This window comes from Elephas maximus, chromosome 5, assembly GCF_024166365.1.
Source record: "Elephas maximus indicus isolate mEleMax1 chromosome 5, mEleMax1 primary haplotype, whole genome shotgun sequence".
Lineage (NCBI taxonomy): Eukaryota > Metazoa > Chordata > Mammalia > Proboscidea > Elephantidae > Elephas > Elephas maximus.
In genome coordinates, this window is record NC_064823.1 from 46,629,674 (window position 1) to 46,644,820 (window position 15,147).

The 15,147-nt window shown below is 37.2% G+C and overlaps 1 protein-coding gene and 1 pseudogene across 1 annotated transcript in view; both read right to left on the reverse strand.

Moving 5' to 3' along the window:
- Positions 1-15,147, reverse strand: part of TET2 (tet methylcytosine dioxygenase 2) — a 130,597-nt gene that overhangs the window by 64,374 nt on the left and 51,076 nt on the right. The window lies entirely within an intron of this gene.
- Positions 13,651-13,968, reverse strand: LOC126077531 (thioredoxin-like; annotated as a pseudogene).

Below are 15,147 nucleotides of genomic sequence, written 5' to 3' on the forward strand. Positions count from 1 at the left end.
CCTTATTCAATAAATCAATGATAATCATTCTTCATCCAGCAAACACTTACTGGTTATCTACCATATGCCAAGCACAGTGCTGGGAATCCAAACAGAAATAAGTCCAAGCGTTCCAGGAGCTGGAACTGAAATGCTCATCAGGCCATTTTCAATTTACATGGATGACTATACAGTTAAATGTTTCCAAAGACATTTCTTAAGACATTTTCAAACATCTGGCCAGGTATATCCAATTATACTTGATACTTTTATTTACTCATACTTTGCCTTGTTCCAGAAAATGTTATATTTACTGTTTTCATTTTGCCTGCTATAGCTAACAGTCATTCCATGTCTTCACAATAAAATCTTTGTGGCATTAATAAGATATCCACTACTTTGTTGACAGTAATTCTGTTCAAAAACTATGGAACCCAAAGAGTGGTACTTTCTCCTCGGTATATTACAAATAATGAAAAGAGAAAAAGCCAAGCCTGGCTCTAAAAAGTAGGTAAGAGTATGGTGCAAAATAAAGGCTTAATGTAGCCATGGATTGAATTTACGATGTTACGAAAAATACTAGGTATCTTTAGAAGAGGCCAGTAATTTAGAAGAAGCTGATAAACTATTGCCTTTGAGGGAAAACAAAATTTCAGAGAAGAAAACAAACACCAACATACTGAAGAACAATGAGTAATTTAAAAAAATGTTTACTGTATTTCTTTAAGCTTAGTAATAACTAAAAACCAAAAACCAAACCCGTTGCCATAGAGTCAATTCCAATTTATAGCGACCCTGTACAACAGAGTAGAACTGCAACACAGAGTTTTCAAGGAGCGCCTGGTGGATTCGAACTGCTGACTCTTTGGTTAGCAGCTATAGCACTTAACCACTATGCCAACAGGGTTTCCTAGTCATACCTAAGAGCTTATGAAATGATTACAAGAGAAAAACCATGTATTGCAGATTTGTCAGAGGTAGTATTAACAGTAAAAAAAGAATTAGGAGTCACAGGTCCTAATGCACAGTGGGAGACCCTGGTGGCGTAGTGGTTAAGTGCTACAGCTGCTAACCAAAGGGTCCGCAGTTCGAATCCGCCACGCGCTCCTTGGAAACTCTATGTGGCCGTTCTACTCTGTCCTATAGGGTCCCTATGAGTCGGAATCGACTCAACGGCACTGGCTTTTTTTTAATGCATAGTGGTTAGGAGCTACAGCTACTAACCAAAAGGTCGGCAGTTCAAATTTACCAGGTGCTTCCTGGAAACTCTATGTGACAATTCTACTTTGTCCTATAGGGTCACTATGAGTTGGAATTGACTCGACGGCAATTTTTGGTTTTTTAAAGAGGTATTTGTAGTGACACCATTAATTCACCTCTCCACCCAGAAGCAGCCCTCTCACCTTTCTGAAGACTCAGGCTTCTCAAGGACAAGGAAAAACAGAATTAATCAGCTTTTCATATTATTTTTAGCATTACCCATTCATTAAAGAAAATAAATACATGTTATTTATCCACAGTCTGTGTAAGTCCTCTGTAATAATACATTAAAGTTTGGAGATAGTTACGTAGGGATATATTTTTGTGTATTTGTAGCTCAGGCAACTAGCTCATTGGACATATGTCTATGTGCACAATATGTCAAGTATTATTAAGAAAATGGAGACAGGTGTTATCTGGCAAAATGTGCGGTAATTTTCAGGGTCATACAAACCTCGAGGACAGAAACTGGTAATCATAGATTTTGGATAAAGGTGTCCTATTAATGATAACAGATTTAATTATATTGGCAGAAATTCAACTCTAGCCCCACCTTGGAAGTGACCTTCTATTACTTTATACTTGGTTTAACATAATCCATAATTAGCAGTCTAAAATTCTCAGTAAAATAAAGTTAAAAAAAAACAACAAATTCTCACAAATGAACAATACTTCTATTTATTAAGACATCTGTTTAAATATTATCAATATTTTATTTATTAAAAGCTATAGTAACTGAGCACTACAATGGGAACAAACATAAACATAGCACCATTGCAGACACACACATACAATTTACCATTTTCAAATCAGTTTTTTTTTTTTGCCTTATATCTATTGTGCTATTTAATATTAATGCATGAAAATAAACTTTGTAGGGAATACCTTGCATTAACAAGTGAACAAGTAAGATGTATAAACATGACCCACTTCAGTAGGAAAAGATTTCTTCTCAATTATATGTTTGGGAAAGAAAATGGTGCCTTTTTTGAAGAAGAAGAGGTGATTTTGTTTTAAAGGCTGATTCATCCAACTTTTAAAAATGTATACATGTAATGTTTCCAAATTAAATTCTTGATTTGCAGGTATTAAATGATTCAGATAAATAGCTGGATTTAAAGGGAATTCTCAGACTTTAAAGGACAGAAGTATTCAACAACAGGGGTTTCAATCCTAGTACTATCAAGTGTCTTAAGACGTCATTATCTCATACCCATAAAACTTGGGGGTCGAACATAAAACAAAACAAGCATAAACACCTGAAATCAAAGTCAACCTTCTTTCTCATTCTGATTAAAAGTATGACCTCGGAGTCAAAAATGATATATATTCATACCTAAGAAACAGCCTTTGACCTCATTTACTAATAAGCAGGAAGAAGTTTTCCCAGACCCTAGAGGAAAATGAAGAGCAGTTAAAGAGTTGTTCTTGTGTAGTGCTGAGTCAATTTCAACTCATAGTGACCCTACAGGGCAGAGGAGAATTGCCCTGTCGGGTTTCCTAGGCTGTAATCTTTACAGGAGCAGATGACCAGGTCTTTGCTTCATGGAGTAGCTCTGGGTTTGAACTGCCCACCTTTCATTTAGCAGCCAAATGCTTAACAATTGCACTATTAAGGCTCCTAGTTAAAGACTTAAAAAAAAGGGAGTAAATGAGGTAAAAATGTAGACAGTAGTTAAATGAACATACAAAGAGTAGGGATGTAGCAGAAATTTTTAATAAATATACCATTTAGTAGATTCGCAAAATAAAACTTTTAAAGGGATTTTCCCAAATAAAAATAGTTGACAAACTGAGGCTTAGGGAAACAATAGTGGAATTTTAAAATTTATTCACATTTTTTTTTTCTCAAAAAAAAAAAAAAACCCATTGTAGTGGAGTTGATTCCAACTCATTGCGAACTATAGCAGCCCTATAGGACAAAGCAGAACTGCTCTATAGGGTTTCGAAGGAGCGGCTGGTGAATTTGAACTGTTGACCTTTTGGTTAGCAGCCGAGTTCTTAACTACTGCACCACCAGGGCTCCATTTTTCTCTAAAGTTCTTTTAAAACAAATTCACAGCTCCTCCTACCAATATCGAAACCAAAACCAAATCCATTCCCATCAAATTGATTCCAACTCATAGCAACCTTATAACCAATTTCTGTCAAGTTGATTCCGACTCACAGCAATCCAATAGGACAGGGTAGAACTGCCCCACAGGGTTTCCAAGGAGCAGGTGGTGGATTGGAACTGCCAACTTTTGGTTAGCAGCTGAATGCTTAACCACTGTACCACCAGGACTCTGCAGAACAGAATAAAACTGTCCCTGTAAGGGTTTCAAGGCTATAAATCTTTACAGAAGCAGACTGCCACATCTTTCTCCCCCACAGAGCTGCTGTTGGATTTGAACTGCTGACTTTTCTGTTAGTAGCCAAGCCCTTAACCACTGTGCCCTTATATCTTTTGACCCTCATTAGACCAAACATGAAAACCCTGGTGGCACAGTGGTTAAATGCTACGGCTGCTAACCAAAAGGTCAGCAGTTTGAATCTACCAGGTGCTCCCTGGAAACTCTATGGAGCAGTTCTACGCTGTCCTATAGGTTTGCTAAGAGTTGGAATCCACTCGACAGCAATGGGTTTGGTTTTTGGTTTGGACCAGACATTCTCGTGTTTCTATTATCTATTATTCCCGATAAATTGATTATGTGGAAAATAAGTCTACCAATGGGCCAGAGATGAAAAGTGGATTATCTGCAGATCCAGTGGGACAGTGTTTTCTCTTCCTTAAGTAAAGGCAAAAGTAACCACAAATTCCTAAGTGAGAAAATTGCTTCTACACATTCAAGCCTACCTTCTAATACATGCTTAAGTCCATGATTCATCACAGTGTCCAATCACTGAGCAAATGCCTTCAAAAAATTTAAGTTTGGCAAGACCAGGCCAGTTCAATAGTTCAATGTTTGTCTTTTTTTTTGGAAATGGTTAAGGATTGCGTTGTAACCTTCTTCAGTTGCCTACCTTAAAGTGCAAAAATCCCAGGGCTACCAGTTGCAAATATAAAACCAGCTTTTAAAAGTTCTAAAACTATGGCATTGTATCTTGAGAGTGGATCCTTTTCTTTTACAAAGTAAGATATGAAATGACTTCACCTTCCAGAGGAGAAAGTTAAAAATAGAGAAAATACAGTACTTCACAAATGGAAGTTGTTCTAAGTTTTAGGTGGGATTTTAATTAAAAAATTATGACTTGTTCTCTCAGTGATAACCCACGTTTTAAAAAGAAATTATATCAACATTTTAATCAGTAATATCAAAGAAAACATAAAAGTCATGTTGCAAAATCTATAGAGGAAATGAGAGAGAGAAGGAGAAGGTATATGTGTATAAACTAAGACATTGAATGGAAAAAAGATTTTCATAAATTCCATTAGGCTTAAAGGAGAGCAGGCCAAAAGTAGCAACATGGAATTTAACACACTAAATATGGAATCTTTGAACACTAGAAAATTATGATCACTGAGTGATCGGCTGGTTATGTGAAAAAAAAAAAAAAACCACAAACAAGAGTTTGGGGACTGAAACTTCAATGTGATTAAACAATATGGTCTTGCTGTGAAAAAAAGGAAGTGTACTCTGGGACTATATTAATAGATTTGCAGTATCCAGAGAGGGACTCTACGATGATCTAATCATGTCTAAAATACCAAATACCAAATTTTAATATTTAAGGGACCAGTAACTGAAAAAGAAGGAAGACTGGTGGCACAACGGTTAAGTGCTTAGCTGCTGACTGAAAGGCTGGCGGTTGAAACTCACCCAGCAGCTTTGAGGGAGAAAGACCTGGCCATCTGCTACCATAAGGATTACAGCTGACAAACCCTGTGAAGCAGTTCTACTCTGTCACATGGAGTTACTATGAGTCAGAATTGACTCAACAGCACCTAATAAAAACAAGTGAAAAGGGATGCAGCAAAAGACCTAGGGTAGCATATTCTAGATCACCATGATACTCAACTATAGAACCTTCTAAAAATGTACTGAATTAGTGAGTTTCCCATTTTTGAAGAATCGAAGAAGGGGCTAGACATCTTACTTTTTACAAAGACTGAAAAGAGCATTTCTGCATGTATGGAAAGGGAATTCGTTTCTTCAAACTTTAAAATGTATTTGAAGAATTAAAATAAAATACATTTTAAGAACTTTAAAATTCCTCCCAGATGATAGGAATAGCAATTTTTTTATAAACACTTAGATTCTTATGGATGTAGGAAACATTCTGTTCTCCTTTTAATTTCCTGGCTACTTCTTTCTCCCTATTTCCTCTTTCTGTATCCTTTAACTAGCCTCAATAAAGATTTGAACGTAGCATTTTATGATATATTTCAGTTGTATGACCCATATTAATGACGAGAAGTATCTACTACATCATAATAAAAACTAAGTATAAAAAACATTTTGATATTTTTCTCTGTACGGGACAATGGTCCCTTCACTCAATGAAAAGAAATATTTATTAAATACATTTAGGCAGGTATTTCCACCTTGTTACTCTAGAGAAACTAAGAGAATAAGTATCATAGTAATTTCAATTCTTAAAATGTCTTAAAAGTGACTGACTTTTCGAAAGTAGAATTTTTGAAAAAAGGAGAAGAGGCAACTATAATACAAATCAAACAAATAAAAATATCTTCTATCTTAAAAAAAAAGTCTGAAACTGAATAAGAGAAAACTTTTCGCGATCATCTGGTTGTATACATGTTAATAAATATGTGACAAAAGTCTATAAATTTTTTTTTGTTCTCAGTAAAATACATTTTAAATGTTTATCTTCAATTCTGCATTTGACGTGAGAAGTTTGTTTTGCCCTCCCATATAGCTATGGATTTTAATAATCACTTTATTATTTGGGTAGGGAACTGGGAGCTCAGAAGTCTTTTCTAAAATGTTCTTTAGAGATCTAGCATATTGACTGAGCCCTGCAAGTTTGCATATCTTCCCACTACAATATCACAAAGCACCTGGACAGCAATGGGAAATACTTGGCCTCCCACAAGAGCCTCCATTTGAAAGTACACTTAACCACTTTCATCATCTTCCCTAAAAGTGAAAAGTAGAACACCACAAAAAACACTGCTAGTAAGAAAAGATAGCATCAACTAACTTTCTGTAATTTTAAAAACATCTCCTGTGTTCATGTCTTCCTAAACAACGTCTTGAGCAAGTTTATTCATCAAAAAAAAAAACAAAAAACCTAATAGACATCAAAAAATTTAGGAGTTTTTTAGGTGGCATAAATGATGATTAAGCACTCTACTACTAGCTGAAAGGTTGGTGGTTTGAACCCTCCCAGAGGTACCTCGGAAGACAGACTTGGTGAACTGCTTCTAAAAGGTCACAGCCTTGAAAACCCTATGGAGAAATTCTACACATGGGGTCGCCATGAGTTGGAATCAACTTGATGGCAATTAACAACAAGAGCAAGAGCTATCAAATATCATCATCATCCACATATCTCTCAAATTTCTCTTTCTATGGTGAGACAGGTCTGTGGGTGGTACAAACAGTTAATGCACTTGGCTGCCATCTGAAAGGTTGGTAGTTGGAGCTCACCCAGAGATACCTTGGAAGAAAAGCCTTCTGCAAATCCTATGGAGCATAGTTCTACTCTGACATACATGGGGTCGCCATGAGTTGGAATTGACTCTAAGGCAACTGTTGTGTTTTTATTTTTGTATACTGAGGTATTTATTGTCATCAATATTATTGGAATTAGAACCCTGAATGCATCCTTAGATAAAGTCTCACAAAACAGCCAACAAAACACAAACCCCAACAATAACCAACTGAATTTGGGTAGATACTTTAGGGAAAAAAATTAAAAGTAACAGTATGCCAATAAATTAAAATAAACTAGATGAAATGGACAAAATCCTAGAAGAAACAACTACTGATACTAAAGAAGACATAAAAAATCTCAATAGGCCTATAACAAGTAAAGAGACTGAATCAGTAACCAAAACCTCCCAAAAAAGAAAAGTTCAACATTGGATGAAAAGTTCAGCAACCCATCTTAAACTCTTTAAAAGAAACAGGAGTTAACACTTCCTAACTCATTCTATGTGGCCAGCATTACACTGACATCAAAAGCAAATCAAGACACTAGAAGAAAAGAAAATTACAGATCAATACTCCTTATTAATACAGGTACAAAAATCCTCAGCAAGATACTAGAAAACTGAATCCAAGGGCATGTTAAAGTGATTATACATCATGACCAAGTGAGATTTATCCCAGGAATGCAATGGTGGTTCAACATAAGAAAATCAATCAGTGTAACACACCACATTAACAGAACAAAGGGGGAAAACACACACACACATAAGCATTTCAGTCAATGCAGAAAAGAATGACAAAATTCATCAACTTGTCATGATTAAAAACACTCAACAAACTACGAATATAAGGGAAATTCCTCAACATGATACTGTTGTATCTGCTGTCAAGTAGCCTCCCAATTTATGGCAATCCCATGCACAAAGGAACAAAATGTTGCCTGGTCCTGAACAATCCGCATGATTGGCTGCATATTGGGCTGTTGTGATCCATAGGGTTTTCACTGGCTGATTTTTGGAAGTAGGCCATCAGGCCTTTATTCCTAGTCTACCTTGCTCTGGAGACTCTGCTGAAACCTGTTCTGCATCAAAGAAATACATAAGCATCCATTAAGACACAGATGTAGCAAGGGGAGTTTGTTGTTGTTAGGTGCTGTTGAGTTGGTTCCCACTCATAGTGACCCTATGTACAACCAAAAGAAACACTGCCTGATCCTGTGTCATACTCACAACTGCTGCTATGTTGGAGCCCATTTTTGCATCCACTGTGTCAGTCTATCTCACTGAGGATTTTCCTTTTTTGATGACCTCCTACTTTGCTCCTTGGAAACTCTACTGGGCAGTTCTACTCTGTCATATAGGGTCGCTATGATTCGGAATTGACTCGACGGCAGTGCGTCTACTTTACCAAGCATGATGTCCATCTTCAGGAATTGGTCCCTCCAGATAACACGTGCAAAGTATGTGAGATGAAGTCTCTCCACCCTCATTTCTAAGGAGCACTCTGGTTGTACTTCTTCTAAGACAGATTTGTTCATTCTTCTCGCAGTTTATGGTATATTCAATATTCTTCACCAACACCGTAATTCAAGGCATCAGTTATTCTTCTGTCTTCCTTATTCGCTGTTCAGCTTTTGCATGCATATGAGGCAACTGAAAATATCATGGCTTGAGTCAAGTGCACCTTAGTCTTCAAAGTGATATCTACTTTTCAACACTTTAAAGAGGTCTTTTGCAGCAGATTTGCCCAATGCAATGCATCATTTGATTTCTTGACTGCTGCTTTCATGGGTCTTGACTGTGGATCCAAATAAAATGAAACCCTTGACTTCAATCTTATCTCCATTTATTATGATGTTGCTTATTGGTCCAGTTATAAGGATTTTTGTTTTCTTTATGTTGAGGTGTAATCCATACTGAAGTAAGTGATTCAAGTCTTTTTCACTTTCAACAAGCAAGGTTATGTCATCTGCATATCACAGGTTGTTAGTCTTCCTCCAATCCTGATGCATTGTTCTTCATATAGTCCAGCTTCTCAGATTATTTGCTCAGCATACAGATTGAATAAGTATGGTGAAAGAATACAATCTTGAAGCCCACCTTTTCTGATTTTAAACCACACAGTATCCCCTTGTTCTGTTTGAACGAATGCCTCTTGATCTATGTACAGGTTCTGCATGAGCATAATGAAATGTTCGGGAATTCCCGTTCTTCTCAATGTTATCCATAATTTGTTATGATCTACACAGTTGAATGCCTTTGCATAGTCAATCAAACACAGGTAGACACTTCTCTGGCATTCTCTGCTTTCAGCCAAAATCCACCTGACGTAAGCAATGATATTCCTTGTTACATGTCCTCTTCTGAATCTGGCTTGAATTTCTGGCAGTTCCCCATCGATGTACTGCTGCGACCATTTTTGAATGATCTTCAGCAAAATTTTACTTGTGTGTGATATTAGTTGGGGAGGGCATTTGCTCCCAAGCACAGTCCAAGGAGCACCAGATAAGGCTGGCTGGGGATCATCCACCTCCCACCTCCCTCCATCAATGAAACGGGGGGATGCAAATTTAGAGATTCCTCCTGGGTGCTTGTTACCCTTCTTATACATCGAGGGAGAGATAGAGGCTGTACATGAGTGCATTGGCCAGGAATAGAAGCCAGATCTCCCACACAGAAGGTGAAAATTCTTCCACTGAACCATCAATGCTGGGCATTTATAAAAAACCCACAGCTATCCACCAGTAAAAGACTGAAAGTTTTCTCCCTAAGAGCAAGAAGAAGATAAGATTGCTTGCTTTAAATACTGCTATTTAACATAGTACTGAAAGTTCTAGTCAGAGCAATTAGGCAAGAAAAATAAATAAACAGCATCCAAATCAGAAAGGAAGAGATAAAACTATCTTGTTTTTTTTTTTTACTTACAGATGACATGATCCCATATATAGAAGATCCCAAAGAATCCACAAAAAAGCTACTAGAGCTAATAAACAATTCAGCAAAGTTGCTGGGTACTAGATCAACACACAAAAATCAGTTGTGTTCCTACATAACAGTAATAAATAATCTAAAAATGAAATTAAGAACACAATTCCACTTATAATAGCATCTAAAAAAATAAAATAACTAGGAATAATTCAAGGACGTGAAAGACTTAGACACTGAAAACTATAAAATGTTGCTGAAAGAAATTAAAGAAGATCTAAATAAATGAAAAGACACATCATGTCCATTGACTGGAAGACAATATTGTTAATATTATGTCAATACACAAAGTGGTCCCTATCAAAATCCCAAAACCCCTTTGCAAAAATGGAAAAGCCAATTCTCAAATTCATATGGAATGACAAAAACCCATTGCTGTCAAATCAATTCTGACTCACAGTGACCCTACAGGACACAGGAGAACTGCCCCATAGGGTTTCCAAGGAGCACCAGGTGGATTCAAACTGCCAAGCTTTTGGTTAACAACCACCATGCCAGCAGAATGGCAAGGGACCTCAAGTAATCAGAACAATCTTGAGAAAGATGAAGAAAGTTGAAAGACTGACATTTCCTAATTTTAAAACTTCCTACAAAGCTACAGGGTGTTACTGGCAATAAGGTTTGATACACAGACCAATGGAATAGAACTGAGAGTCCAGAAATAAATACATATGTCTCTGGTCAATAATTTTTTATAAAGGTACCAATTTCATTCAGCGGGGGAAAGAACCAGTGCTAGGGCAACCGGTTTTCCACATGCAAATGAAAGAAGCTGGACCCCCTACCTCTCAAAAATTAAGTCAAAATGGATCAATGGCATAAATAGCTACAATAATAAAATTTTTGGAAGAAAACATAGGAGTAAATCTTTAAGACCTCTTATTCAGCAATGGATTCTTAAATATGACATCAGAAGGATGAGTGACAAAAGAAAACATAAATTGGACTTACTCAAAATTAAAAAATTTTGTGATCAAAAGTTGTCCAAGGCAAGGTCATGGAAGCTCCACAGACACATCCAAACTCTCTGAGGGACCGAACTGCTGGGATAGGGGTTGTGGGGACCATGGTCTCAGGGAACATCTAGCTCAACTGGCATAACATAATTTATAAAGAAAATGTTCTGCATTCTACTTTGATGAGTAGTGTCTGGGGTTTTAAAAGCTTGTGAGTGGCCATCTAAGATACTCCACTGGTCTCACCCCATCTGGAGCAAGGAAGAATGAAAAAAACCAAAGCTACAAGGGAAAGATTAGTCCAAAGGACTAATGGACCACAACTACTGCAGCCTCCACTAGACTGAGAGCAGCACAACAAGATGGTGCCCAGCTACCACCACTGACTGCTCTGACAGGGTCACAATAGAGGGTCCTAGACAGAGCTGGAGAAAAATGTAGAACAAAATTCTAACTCACAAAAAAATACCAGGCTTACTGGTCTGACAGAGACTGGAGAAACCCAAGAGTATGTACATTGGAAACCCTTTTAGCTCAGTAATGATGTCACTCCTGAGGTTCACCTTTCAGCCAAAGATTAGGCAGGCCCATAAAACAAAAAGAGACTAAAGGTGCACACCAGCCCAGGGGCAAGGACTAGAAGGCAGGAGAAGACAGGAAAACTGGTTAATAGGGAACCCAAGGTTGAGAAGGGGAGAGTACTGACATGTTGTAGGGTTGGTAACCAATGCCACAAAACAATATGTTCACTAATTGCTTAATGAAAACCTAGTTTGTTCTGTAAACCTTCATCTAAGTATAATTAAAAAAAAAAAGTCATCAAGAAAGTGAAAAGACAACCTACAGAATGGGAGAAAATATTTGGGAACCATGAACTATATTTCTGGTAAGGGTTTAATATCTAGAATATACAAACAAAAACATCCTACAACTCAACAACAAAAAGACAATTAAGAAATTGGCAAAGGATTTGAACAGACATTTCTTCAAAAAAGATATACAAATGGCCAATAAACACATGAAAGATGTACAACATCATTAGTCACTGTTGTCCGTTACCACGAAGTCGATTGTTATTGTTGCGTGCCATCGTGTCAATTCTGACTCATACTGACCCTGTAGAACAGATCAAAACTGCCCTATGGGGTTTCCTATGCTGTAGTCTTTACGGGAGCAGATCACCAGGTCTTCTTCCCTCAGAGCAACTGGCAGGTTCGAACCACTGACCTTTATGTTAGTAGTCCAGTGTTTAACCATTGTGTCACTAGGGCTCCTTGTGGAGTTGATTAGGGAAATGTAAATCAAAACACAATGACATACTACTTCACGCTCACTAGGGTGGCTATTAACAAAAAATCAGGAGGTAAAAAGTGTTGGTGAATATACAGAGAAATTAAAACCCTTAACCACTGCTTGCGGGAATGTACAACGGTACAACTGCTTGGAAAACAGTTTGGCAGTTCTTCAAAAAGTTAAACATAGAACTACCAAATGATCTAGCAATTCCACTCCTAGATATATACCTAAAAGGCTTGAAAGCAGGGACTCAAGCAGATAATTGTAATACCAATGTTCGTGGCAGCACTGGAATGGCAATTTACAATAGCCAAAAGGCAGAAACATTCCAGGTGTCCATCAACAGGTGAATGGATAAACAAAATGTGATATATTCATATACAGTGAATGTTATTCATCTATAAAAAGGAATGAATTCTATTATATGGATGAATCTTGAAAACATGCTAAGCAAAACAAGCCAAACACAGAAGGGCAAATATGGTATGATTGCGCTTATATGAATTATCTAGAATAGGAAAATTCATAGAGACAAAGTAAATTACAGGTTACTAGGGGATGAGGAAGGGAGAAGGAAGAATTATTACTTAATGGTACAGAGTTTCTGTTTGAGGTGATTAAAATGTTTTGGAAATAGATGGTGGTGATGGCTGTAATTAATGCTACTGAACTGTACACATAAAAAGGAATGAAATGTCAAATTTTATGCTATAGTTTACCATAATAGACTTAAAAAAAAAGTATCAAATATTCCACAACCATTAGATACAATTAGAGATCTCTGAGATTCAAGTTCTGAAATAATTTAACTTTGCAAGCCTCAACACTTGAAGTTCCAACTACTCACTCCCACCTCCCCACCCTCCTTAAAGGCCGGGTGCTGCATCTATTCTGAGAAGGAGCTAATTGGGGTTAAAGATAAATAAAAGATATAAAAAAGATCATGAAGTTAACTGGTTCTTTTGAAGGGTGTAACTGAGTGCCTATTATGTAACCAGACACTGTGTAAGACATTAGGAATAAGAAGCTAAGACAGTCTTTGTCCTAGGTATTTCATAGTTTTTAGAGAGGACAGGCACAAACAAAAGACTATAGTGTGCTGTTTGAGGAACATGAGTGCCACAAACCTGAGGCTTTCCTGGTATGGAATCTGAACTGAGTCTTTAGGTGAAAAAAACAGTTCACAAGAGGAGGAAAAACTGGTATAAAGGCTTGAAAGTATGAGAAAATAATGTAATGTTCACGATCTATTAAAAATGAGTTATGAATTATTACACCACAGAATTTCTGAGACAACATGGTGACAGAGGAGGCTGAAGAATAATCAGAAGCTAGATCAGGAATGTCAAGCACAGAGATTGACCTCTATTTCCTGCAGACCAGCAGTTTTCAAAACTGAGTTTTTAAGATTCCTAGGGTGCTTTTTGTTGTTGTTGTTAAAGGGTAGAATGAATATTTTATTGTCATTTATAATAAGATGGCATTTGAGCATATAATCTTTGCACTTGATCTTTCTTTTTTATAAATAAAAGTTACTATGATTATGTTAAATTATGATTATGTTTTCAGAAAACATCATTAGCTTAAGTCATTAGTGGTAGCTTCAAGTTTTTCCTATTAAGTGCCAGGAAATTCACCCACCTTTCATCCCTTTTTATAAAACTGAGACGTTGACATGCATTTGAATTCACACTCTGAAGCAACATCCTGACAGTGATCCACATCAACTTCAAGGAACACCACAATGACATACTTTTCAGAGAGGGAGTGATAGAAAGGCTTGATCATTTTGCAAGGCCCACACCATGTGGCTGAGAAGTCAAATACTACAAGTTTATCTCTAGCATTGTTCAAGGCTACCTGAAAATCTTCCTTGCCCTACACCTGCTTCACCATTTTGACCACTGGGGCCTGACGTTGGGGTTGACAAAGCTGCTCAAGACCATACTGACTGAAGAGGGGATAGATAGCTGGCTCCAAAAGCTCCCTCCCCCCAGCTCTGCATTCACCAGATAAACTCTATTTTAATTGCAAAAACTTTGGAGGAAGGGTGAGCTTCTGCTGCTATAACAAGTATGACAATGGGTATCCTTCACAGGGTATTAAGGAGGGGTATACAAAGTCATATCTGCATTGAAGAACCGGCACACTGCGGCACTTTGAAATGACCTTCAGAAAAAATGTAAGAATGCAAGCAGAGGAATCCATTAGGAAATTATTAATTCATGGAAAAGTGAAAAGATTCTGAGGAATGGTAAGAAACGTAGCTATGTGGATAAGCTGAATTTGGGGGTGTGGGTAGAAAAGAACTCAAAAGAAGTTCATACTGAACAAGTTCAATGTTTTTTTAAGAAGCAGGAAGCAACTTTGGGGGTGATTTAGGGAAGGGTGTGTGTGTGTGTATGCACACACATGCAAATGTGGATGAGGATTCAAGATCTTGAGAAGAATAATGGCTAAGATTTTTTTTTTAAGTCCTTTTTTAAGACCACCAACAAAATTTTAGGAGAGTATGTGCAGCATAGTGGTTAAGTGCTATGGCTGCTAACCAAAAGGTCAGCAGTTCAAATCCACCAGGTGCTCCTTGGAAACTCTATGGGGCAACTCTACTCTGTCCTATAGGGTCGCTATGAGTTGGAATCAACTCAATGGCAACGAGTTTGTTTGTTTGTTTTGGTTATGTGCCCTTGGCAGGAAAATTATGAAAGTCTTATACAAATACACAAGATGTACCATATGATCACGGATTCTCCCAGAAAATCATTACTTGTCTCTTGACCGTCTCAGCTAAGACACCTCACATTATTTGCACATTTTGAGAAAAAGGTAGGGTCAGATTAATACCTGTAAAGATGGGTAAACATCTCTAGGCCTTTCTTTGCATTGCAACTTTCTTTTAGAATACAAAGTGTTTTCACCGAGACTCTCACTTCTGCTTAAAATATCCTATGAGATCAATAAAGGCAACTGATACTTCACCTTTTGATGGGGAAACTGAAACACAAGAATGGTGAAAATGACTTTCACTGGGTACAGTCTATTTTAATATGGCTTACTTGTTCTAAACTCAAAGTA